Genomic DNA, 10,951 nt, shown 5'->3' with positions numbered 1-10,951 from the left:
TCAGCAGTTACCTATGAAATCTACTGGCAAAATCTGTGCATCATTCCCCTGCTCCACAGAGAATGCAATTCTCTCCTGCAACTTGCAACTCCCCTTAGATCAAGTGACAGAAGGTTGCATGGTGGATCTGACCCTACTAATAAACCACCCACAAGACAGCAGATCTTCTGGGCTTTGGCGTGATTTTCCAAAATTACACACACACAAAAAAGTCATTAAAGGAACAGAATTTAAGTTGCAAAATCAAGTATGCAACTGTTAGGAGAAGTGAGAATTAAGTTTAGCTTATGCAACTTTAGCTTACCCACTTAAGTTACATGTATGCCTTATTTTACCATCTTTACTTACATGATCACATACATTTCCCACCCCACTCCCAGAACCCCTTCACCATTCAGGGCACAGAGTGGACCAGATATGTTTTGTGAAAAAGACTGCTGGCTATAGCAACCCTACCTGATCTGTAGCAGAAGTTGTTAAGTCAGAAGTGAATGAGGGAGGCAAGTGCATTAAGGCAAAAGGATGATTTCATTGTTAAGATAGTTGAAGGCTACCCTGGCCTCCTAGATTCTTTTGCTGCCTTGCCTATAGAAATCCTACTTGATGCTAGGCAAGTGACTTAAAATTTCTCACAGATCACTCACAGGTGCCTCCTAATAATGTCTTCAGAGCAAGGTGTAAATACACTGAAGTAAAGGCCTACAATCAGGCTTCAAATAATGACGAAAAAGCAAAATATTTAATATTTTGTATATGTGAGCTGAACACTGCACAGCCTGTGCACTGAATGAGGCATGGTCTTACAGGAAAAAAAATGTGATCATGTAGCCAAAAATGCTATCATATAAAGGAGATAAATCAAGATTGCAACTTTCATTTTGGTATTTTCTAACTTTTGAGTTTGCAACTTAGCAACTTTAATAATGTTCTTTTAATGTAGCTTTCTGGGCTTAATAATACAAAATATGCCTACTTAATTGGTTTGCTTGCCAGAGAACAATTGATGGATTAATGGCACACGCAGTTGTGGAAAGCCCATGGCACACCATCTATGCTGACTGCTACTCTATTTACAATAGTTAACAGGTGTGAATTGCTGTTTATTAGCATTAATTTCCCATTGTGCAACCATTTGTTCAGGCTCTTTTCATTTACTACTGTTACACTAAGCAATCAAACCTTTTTTCAGTGGGCTTGACCAAAAGTCCATTGAAGACAATGGGAGTTTTACACTGATTTCAATGGACTTTGCAATCAGTAATGGCTATATTTCGTTACACTTTAGACCACAATTCAGCAAGATAATTTGGCACATGCATAACTTTGGAAACTAATGGTATTATTATTATTCCTGAAGCTAAGCCTCTGCTTAAATATATTGGTGAATCAGTTTACCTTCACTAACAACAAAGTAAGGAGACATCAGTGGCAATAGCCAAAGATAGAAGTTGCATATATCACTGGGTACTAGTGCTGGTTAGACAGAGAAACAAGTAGGAAGGAGGTGGGAGGATGTTAATGTGTCAATTTGCTAGGTTAAGATCACAACTTCTAGCCATTCCAAGAGAAAGAGGTTCTACTTTCAGCCTGTAAAAAGTTCTTATTATTCTCTCCCCCTCCCGCCCCCATGTCCATCAGTGCTCCAGAGGACAATAATGCTTGTTCACAAGGTTTCTAGCAAGCAATATGTCAAGGCTAACTCACAGGGGAGAGGTTACACAGCTCAATACTAGAAGTATCTTGCAAATGACCTCTGATATACCAATTGTATCTTGTGTATTGTACGGAAGTACAGGATAGCATTTAACTCAAGCTCATTACCACCAACCTCTTTGCCAATAGTAAATGCACTCTAGTTTACATAGCAGGACACAGTGTACACTACAAAAGTAAATTCTCTTTTTTCAGTGATTCTGGTCCAGTGTTCAATATAGAATCAATCCTGCAAAGCTTAACCTGCATGAATAATCCCATGTTGTTTTCAGTTGTGTTCTCATTTATAGACTATTCACGGCATAAGGGCCTCCAAATTTTTATTCCTATTCTTATATTCAGAAAAGCACACAACCTTATGGGTGCCCCTTAATATCAAAGCTCACAAGCTCTTATACAGAGATTCTGTTACCATAAAATGCTAAATTTTTTTCTGGAGTGGTTTGACCTATCTCTGTGTAACCTCTACTTCTTCAAATTTGCAAAAGTTAGCTATTTTTTTGATTTACCACCTTTCTGGTGTTATCAACTGCCTTTTGTTATTTGGCATACTTCCAAACTCATCTGGATAGTAGCACGGACCAAGTGATCTTGGCATCTGGAAGCATGTCTCAAAAAAGCTAAATCCTTTTTTTTTACTGAGATTATCAGTTCAAGCTTCCAATACTCCAAATCATTTCCTCCTGCACAAAGACACCCAGATGACCTGATGTGTTTTGTTCATTGTGTTATGTTTGACCTCATTGTTTTACAACCAGCGTTTTCTATCTACAGCGGTGATTGGAAATGGCTTTGATGGCATGATATCTGAGAATTAGCAAGTTACAGGATAGGACAAATGAGACAATCTGATCCTCACTAATGCCTCTTGGACAGCCAAATTAGAAATAAAATATCCCAATTTCCTCTGAGCAATACTAAAATACCGGATTATTCACAAAACCTTCCTGTCCAATTAAAAAATGAAGTTCATCTGCCATCTCTTGATAGGATTCTACTGTTAGCATATCTGTGGCCACACAGTGACTGCAGTTCATAGTATCAAATGAAGCAGTGTGTTGCCCCTGTGAATAAGTTAGTCTCTAAGGTGTCACCCCACCTACCTGACTTCAGGTCAACACAGCTAACCACTTCTCTGACTACAACATTGATTTTGTAGACAAATATGTTCATATTAGGATTTACATATTGTTGCCATCTTAAGAAAAATAATTGATATTTTGTTATAGTAATCACCCTTTGACATACTGGGCATGTCTACATGTGCATATTAATGCAATGCAATAAACCCCAGCGCATATCCTGCCAGAGTTTATTGCTCCGGACCATGTGCACTCGAAATTGCAACACATTGAGCTGGGTCAGAGCAGCAGCCCTGGCTGGAAGGAGGTCGGGGGGCGGAGGGGGTTAGTCGGCCAGCCCGGGGCTGTTTCCATCTGACTCAATGTGCTGCAGAGGGGCTGGCTGTGGCCCCAGGTTGTTCCAGTGTGGATCTAGCTCATAGGCAGCCCTTGCACTGAAGCACCCTTGTGCCCCAGCCAGCAGCATCAGCATCTACACATGTAGTGCTGCAGAGTAAAAAGTACTGTATTTATAAGAACTACCCTGCTGCAGAGGTTATTAGTTTACTCCAGCCTAATTTAAGCCCTGCATGTGTAGATGCTGAGATGTTTACTGCAGAGCTAATTAGTCTGCTCTTCAGTAAACATCTCATGTAGCTGGACCCATTGATAGAACACTGCCCTCCTCATCAAACCCTAGAGAATCTGCAAGCATTTCATCTTACATCGAATCATAGGAAAGTAGGACTGGAAGGGCAAGGTCATCTAGTCCAGCCCTTGCTCAAGCAGAAGCATTCCTGACTAAATCATCTGTCCAACCTACTCCTGAAAACTTCCAAGGATGGAAATATCACAGCTTCTCTAGGTGGCCTGTTCCAATGTTTGACAACTCTCATAGAAAGTTCCTCCTAATTTCCAACCCAAATTTCCTCTGCTACAGCTTGAGGCCATTGCTCCTAATCGTGTCCCCTATGGCCACAGAGAAAAGCCCATATCCATTCTTTCTGTAATTGCCTGTGAGGTATTTGACAACTGTCATTAAATCTCTCCTCAGTCTTTTCTTTGCCAAACTAAATAATTCTGATTCTTTCAGCATTTCTTCATAAGTCTTGTTTCCCAATCCTCTAAACATTTTTGTCTGCTTCTTTCCAAACTGTCCATATACTTCTTAAAATATGGGGCTCATAACTGGACACAGGACTGCAGGTAAGACCTCACAAGTGCTGAATAGTAAAAGAACTGCTTCTCTTGATTTGCAAGTTCCACTCCGATTAATATAACTCAGTATGCTGTTGGGTTTATTTGAAACAAAGTATGTTGCTCATATGCACTAGGGCTGTGCAAAGCTTTGGTCGCCAATTCAATTCAGCAGAGATTCGGCCCAATTCAGCAGCCAAATTTCTGAATCCAAATCAAAACAGGAGACCCTTCAATCTCTCCGAATCATGTCGGAACCCTCCAAATTGATTCAGAGAGATTCAACGATTTGGACATAGGCACAGCTTTATATGTTTTTCTACATACCTCAAGGTACCAGGAAGCTCATTAACACTGAGATGCTGGGGGAGATGGAGCTTCACATGGGAGTGGGGGGGGAGGGGTCCCAGTGCACTGAGTGGTGGACCTGGAAGTGGACCAGAAGCATTTCTGGTCCACTTCTGGGTCCACCGTGGAGCACACAGAGGACTCCTCCATCCCCCAGCTCTGCAACTGGTGCCTCCTGGGTCTAGGGGGCACCCGGGGTCCCCCTGTAGCCAATTGCCAAGCTGGGGGGGCACAGGGGGTTGTCCCTTATACACTCATCAGCAGACCCAGAAGTGGACCAGAAGTACTTTTTAGAACCACTTCCAAGTCCACTGCCAAGCACGCGGGGGTGGGGGAGAGAGACTCACTCCTGTGGGACATGCCATCCGCCCCACCATCGCAGCGTTCATGAGCCACATGGTATCTCGAGGTATGTAGAAAAACATTTAAAGATGTGTCTATGGCTGAATCTCTGATTCTCCAAATCAGAATCAAATCTTCAGATTCTGCCAAAGCAAACCGGGACAGTGATCTGAATCAACAAATTGAATCACTGTCCCCCAAATTGGGCAGCAGCCAAATTAAATACAGCCCACTTTGCACACCACCAATATGCACCTTATTATTTACTGTAACTTCCAGGTCCTTCACTGTAGTAGTGCAACCTAGCCAGTCATTCCCCAGTCTGTAGCTGTTCATGGAATTAGTCTAAGTGCAGAACTTTGCACTTACCCCTACTGAATCTCATCTTATTGATGATGGATCATTTTTCCACTCTATCCAGGTCATTCTGGATCTTAGCCCTGCCCCTCTAACTCCTCCCAACTTTGTGTCATCCACAAATATGCGTAAGTTCTCTTATTCAAGCATTCTCTTACCACCTATCTTATGATTCTTCAAAGGTATCATACACATTCCTTAGAACAACATGCATCTTCACTTCTATAATGGTCTCCATTAAGCTTTAATCAGGGACCAAGAGAAATCGCACATTTCTTGCCCCAAAATAGGAACTGCTGCTGGTAGACAGGGACTCTGTCATTCAAAAGAGATCATCAATCTTGGCGTATTAACTGACCTGCTGAGAGAAAATGAGCTTCTTTCTTGAGATTTCCCAATTCTGATGTGATCACCAACACTGATTTTTAGGTCACCAAACAAGCTTACCAAAAAACATGATTTCCACTAGTAATGTGCGCTCCAGGTAGTCAGAAGTTTCATCAAGGTTGTTCACACTAATAACTCTATTATGCCAGTCGTCCTGCTCTTTAACCTGTTTTTCTTCTTGCAAGTGAAAAGTCTGCTATTCTTCTATGCCTTAAGCACACTTGGAACTACAGCTCTCTTGCATAATGAACATGCCTTCCGTTGCCAAGGTTCTAAAAACATTTGGGCACAGGTGTTGGTTCCTTGTCAGCCTCCAGGGCCAATAAATGGAATCTCTGCAATGTAAAATGAGACAATACATCCACAATGTCATTATGTTTTCCCAGAACATGCTTAGCTCTAAACTAAATGTGTTTCAAGCCTTATAACACCCTATATTCATAAGGCTCATTACTGTTTTTAATTTTGCTTGCTGCTTATTTACTGTCTCCTCTCCTGCTTTACTGCCATAGTGAAACTGTTGTTAATTGATACCCCCAAATGGAAAGAGACAAAAAAGAGAGCAATTCCAGAAATGTTTGGTCTCTAACTAATCCCACCATGAGGTTTGCTGCTGCCAAGATGGCACCACATTAAAAGGTTAAAAGAACTTCTTCCAAATTTCTGTATCCTCTTTAATCTCTCTTGTCAATCTTGCAAAGTGGCTTTTTGGCAGCGGAAGTGGCCATCTCTATCCTGTGACAAAATACTTTTGACAGAAGATAAGAACTTACAAGCAAAATTATGATGTCTCTCTAATGACTGCAGCTGCCTTAGCATTATTTTCATAGAAACAAAGACCTTTTGATGGATGATAAGTAGTGAAACTTTTCCCTTATATCAGAATCCCATATTCCCCCAAACAACAAGATTTTCAACAGACACTCAGACTTTAAATTTACAGAGGAGACTCTCCCTGTGACTCTCTTCTAATTTCTGAATAATACTTCCCTAAAGACTCAGTGTCCCAGTGCCTGTGTGTAGCTCAGTGGCTTGACTCAGTTTTGTTATTGTTAATGAATCATCTTCTACTAATATTGAAGAATCGTTGCTGTTCCTTGAAAATCCTGCTGAATGTCCCTCAAGCTGCTTGCCTATTGCAATGCAACCTGTATCTGTCTTCATTGATAGTGCTGCTAGCCTACATCTGTCAAGCTACACAGATGCTCAGTTGCCTATGTCTCAGAGCACTTAAAGAAACCTGGTCTGTTCTCATACAGGGTCTAATCTCCTGAAACTATAAAGCCTCCTAATGATCTAGGTGAAATGTGACCTAGGCATAAGGTTTTCTTTATCTTGTATTGTAAATACATGTTTCTAATATTGGTATTAATTTTAGTTTGCTATGAGTACAAAAAATAGAATAAAGCAGCAGAGATTGTCAAGCTGTATTGCATGACAGCAGACATCAAATTAGGAAGGAAACTTTGTGGGCAAAGAAGAAAAAGTACAAAGAGAATAAACTAGCATACAAATATTTCACATTCTAATAAAAACAAGACATTTTAAAACTGACCATTTTAGGCTGGAAGACAAAGAACAAAAGATCTATTTTCATGGTATATATGAAAATATATATACACACATATATTGATTGTATAAAAATACCATGTTGTTTGCAGCATGCTGTTTGTTAGTCTTACTTTTACATGTATAGCAGTTTGCTTATATAGCTATTCTCGGTATAGTTTGCACAACTAATCATCTGATAGATATTAACTCAGATGTGTGGAAGTCAAGTTCATTCTGCAGTTAAAACATAGTGATTGTCAGAGCATATAGTCAGACTGTGATATGAAAGCTGGAACTGGGACTCAGTGAACATATCTCCACTCTTAGAAGGGAGCACATTTCAATTCATGAGGAACCAAGTAGGATTTAAACTGATGGTTTGCAAGTGAAGGGCTCTATAGCATATTAACAGTGACCCAGGGCATGTACCTTCCTCTCATAAGCATTCATGATTTTTTGTTAAATCTTCACAAACTGGGCCTTTCTTGCAAAATCTTCCATATGTTGCTATCCATTTAAAACACTCTGTCCTGACACCTCACCCTTCAGAACAACTATGGGACTGGGGAGCGGAAATGCTGTTATGGTTTATTCTATACAGGGAGTCATCCCATGTGCTTGGGAGACAGCTCTTACAGTACTAGTCTTGCTAGACACTGGCTGGCTCTGTTAAATGCATTAAACCCCTCATATGCCACGTTCCTGTTAAGAAACCATGCAACAATATGGGTACGATTTGCTTCTTATGTTAGAAACCTGGACTCTGTTTCAGTTCTATCTGATATGATTTGGGCAAGCACTCAGTTACCTTAACTTTGAAACAGGTGATCAACAGCAATCTCCCCTCTCCTAACATATACAACATTATGATAATAACCTATGATAATAAAGATTATGAATAGCCCAGAAACATTAATCTCAGATAGTGGAAGAGATGGATGAGAATTCAGTCTCAGGCTTGCAGGTAAGTACAGTTTTCTCTAGGACATAGGGTGCAGTTTATGAAATAATCACTTTGTTTCCTAAAACTGACTTGAAACTCACTAGTATTTTCATGTCCCTATGAGATGACCTGCAGGAAGGGCCAAAATTGCATCACTGTGATAAATACTGTAAACTGGGGTTGTCATTAAGCTGCTCTGATACAATGCAAAGGAATCTGCGCTGCACTGAGGTTATTCCAGAACTGAGATAGTCTAAGCCATTTTTTGCATAAGCACAGCTTGACCTGTACTATGTGCAGATAACCGCTACTTAGGATTGAAAAGTTCCATGCCAACAAAAACTTAGCCAGCAAAATGACACAGTAAAACAAATACAATCAACTAATAACAACAAAAAATGCTATATGGTTACCCCATTTCCTTTACAAGAAAACAATCAATTTAACAAAGAAACAAAATCAATGAAATATCATCCATTCCCCAGCCACCACTTGCTTTCTTCCCTGAACTCTGGATCTTTTCATTCTGTCATGTAACACATAAATGACAACCAAAAGGTCAGGAACAATGGTCACACCTCTCTTCTTCTCCCCTCCCTCAGGAGTGAAACCAATGAAAAAGATTTCTAAGGGTAAATGCATACAAATCACATGTACTTGGCTGTCTCAGGGAATTTTCAATTTGAATCTTATTGATAAAATGAACAAATGCTGAAAATGTCCTATAAACAGAATGCACAATGAACTGTTGATACGGTGTTTATCCTTAACCCGCAAGACAGACTGATTTCACTTTAGGCTTCACCACTCGGCAATCATTGAGCTCTTTTCATACAGCCAAGATAACTAGTGTATCTCACAATAGCATGTATTGTATGCAGACAGAATAAATGACAGTTTAGGGCTGATATAATTTTTATCTTCATGAGTGAGGAAGTTAACTTGTAAGCAGCACAGTTGTGATTTCTGCTTCCTAGCAAAGATAAACGTCATATCAGACCCACAACATCATGTATTTTCTACACATACGTAAGCACATGCACAGATACTTTCTTTATACATGTGTGCACAGAAATCCAATTGGTTGCTCTTTATTTGAGCTCTATTTCTCTTACCTAAAGCATATTTTTAGTATAATAATTTGAAATGCTTGCTACTGAATTTCTCTATCTACAGTTACCTTGCAACACTGAGATGCCTGAGAATTTTCCTCTACCTAAACCCCTGTTGTTTCTCAGTTTTTAATGCCATTATATAGCAACTAAGACTAAACAGTGACTTTTTTTTTTGGTAGCCACTGTATTTGACATAATTCAATATTGCAACAACTGTATCAGCTCCAGGTAGCAGGAGACCAATAGAATTTAAATCATTTGGAAATCCTCTCTTCCAAGTGAAATGAGGTTTAGGATTTTAATTTTTTTTAAAGAAGAAAATGTAGGACTGCAATGGTATAAACAGTAAACTTGCTTTTTTTGCAGAATGAGCAAAAAAAAAACCCCAAACCTCAAAATCAATATCTTCATCAGACATTTTTCACTATAAAGAAAATAAATTTGAGTAGTACCTTATTTCTGAAAAATCAGTATTGCATTGTTTTTCCTTTTAATTATGTAGCTTCAAGAAAATATTGTTAAAATTAACTGATAAGAACAGCAATCTTTTTAAAAAGTGATACAATGTTATAAAGCCTTCCTAAAGGAATACAGTGCATGGTGCCTTTTATACAAGATCAGCTGTACGTACTGATTGTTCACAGGTTTTAATTCCGATTCTATTAACATGAATGGAAGTTTATTCATCAGCTTCAGTGGGAGTAAGATCTGTCCCTTTAAGATATCTTTACAAAAATTATGGAAAATAATAAACTTAGGAAGGATGTGAAAAACAGTTCTAGTAGCAAGGTTAATGTTTTTAAAGAAATCTCCACTGTAATGCCAGTATATTGACAAAATCACAGACCACACTACTAACAATAGTCAAATAGCAAGAAGCAAGGCATGCAAGGATTTTAATACCACATTTTCAGTTATTACTATAAAATTGTAATTAGGTAGTAAATTACAATGTTAATATTCACTTTGAACAAATAAGTGTTTGTAGTAGTAGAATTGGGCATTATTATGGTAGCATAGGGACCTATTCACCAAGCGAGGCATAGACTTTCTTCATAAAAGTTACTCTCCCCATTTTGTAGAGTTTGTTCTTATAAACTTTACTTGCATGAAAGATTATCTTTTTACATGTAGTATTTGCTGAAGCCATCTTTGCCCATATAGACATCTCTATTTCCCTGGTATCACAATCTGGTATCAGAAACTATTATTTTCAAAAAAAGTGGAAAGATATTTTTTTAATTATACTAAAAACCCAAACTGGTAATTCACATAGGAACTCCAGCCTTAAAAGAAGAATTTACAACACTATAGTAATTGTGGGAAACAATGTACACATCAACGATGCCTCAGTCACTGCGTATATGCAACTAGTGCCTGAAGAAGAGGCTCCTGCATCCACTGGGAATTGCCCTACTCCCATGTTGGAAAGTCCCCATTTCTAGTAGTGCACAAATAAGAGGCAGCAGATGAATATCACACCTAAATATAGAAATCTCTTTTTTGTCAATGGCACAGGACTGAAGCTTGTTTTTTTGGACCTTCACCCAGTAATCCTACATTTGGCAGCAAGAGGAGGAAACATCTCTGGGACAGGCTGATTTTAAAACTTTGGTGATTGATTAAATCTGCTCAAGAGTTTGGAACATTAAAATAAGTCCCAGGAGAGATGGATTAGTGGGCAGAGGGCAGGTAAAGCTGACAAAGGTTCATGATAAGTTCATTTATCACATGGGTCTGCAATTTATCACATGCCTCTCCAATTTTTCATATAGCCACCATTTATAGGAAGATGAAAGCCATGTGAAAAATTAGAGAGCCATGTGATAAATTAATTTGTGACTTGTGATTTTTAATGAATTAATCACATATCCATGCAATTTAATACATGCTTATAATCACATCTACACCTCTCAGGTTGTCCCATATTTGTTCCT

At 39.0% G+C, this 10,951-nt stretch overlaps 1 long non-coding RNA gene across 1 annotated transcript in view; it reads right to left on the bottom strand.

Moving 5' to 3' along the window:
• Positions 1-5,372: 5,372 nt before the first annotated feature.
• LOC109289547 overlaps positions 5,373-10,951 on the bottom strand; it is a 205,722-nt gene continuing 200,143 nt past the window's right edge. Inside the window, exon 7 of the long non-coding RNA XR_002095399.1 lies at positions 5,373-5,740. This is a non-coding gene — a long non-coding RNA (uncharacterized LOC109289547). The remainder of the gene's footprint in view (positions 5,741-10,951) is intronic.

Source organism: Gavialis gangeticus, unplaced genomic scaffold (assembly GCF_001723915.1).
Source record: "Gavialis gangeticus isolate Ggan-Ray unplaced genomic scaffold, GavGan_comp1, whole genome shotgun sequence".
Taxonomy (NCBI): domain Eukaryota; kingdom Metazoa; phylum Chordata; order Crocodylia; family Gavialidae; genus Gavialis; species Gavialis gangeticus.
The sequence above is the reverse complement of the archived record's forward strand: the minus strand, read 5'-3'. Positions and strand labels throughout refer to the sequence as shown.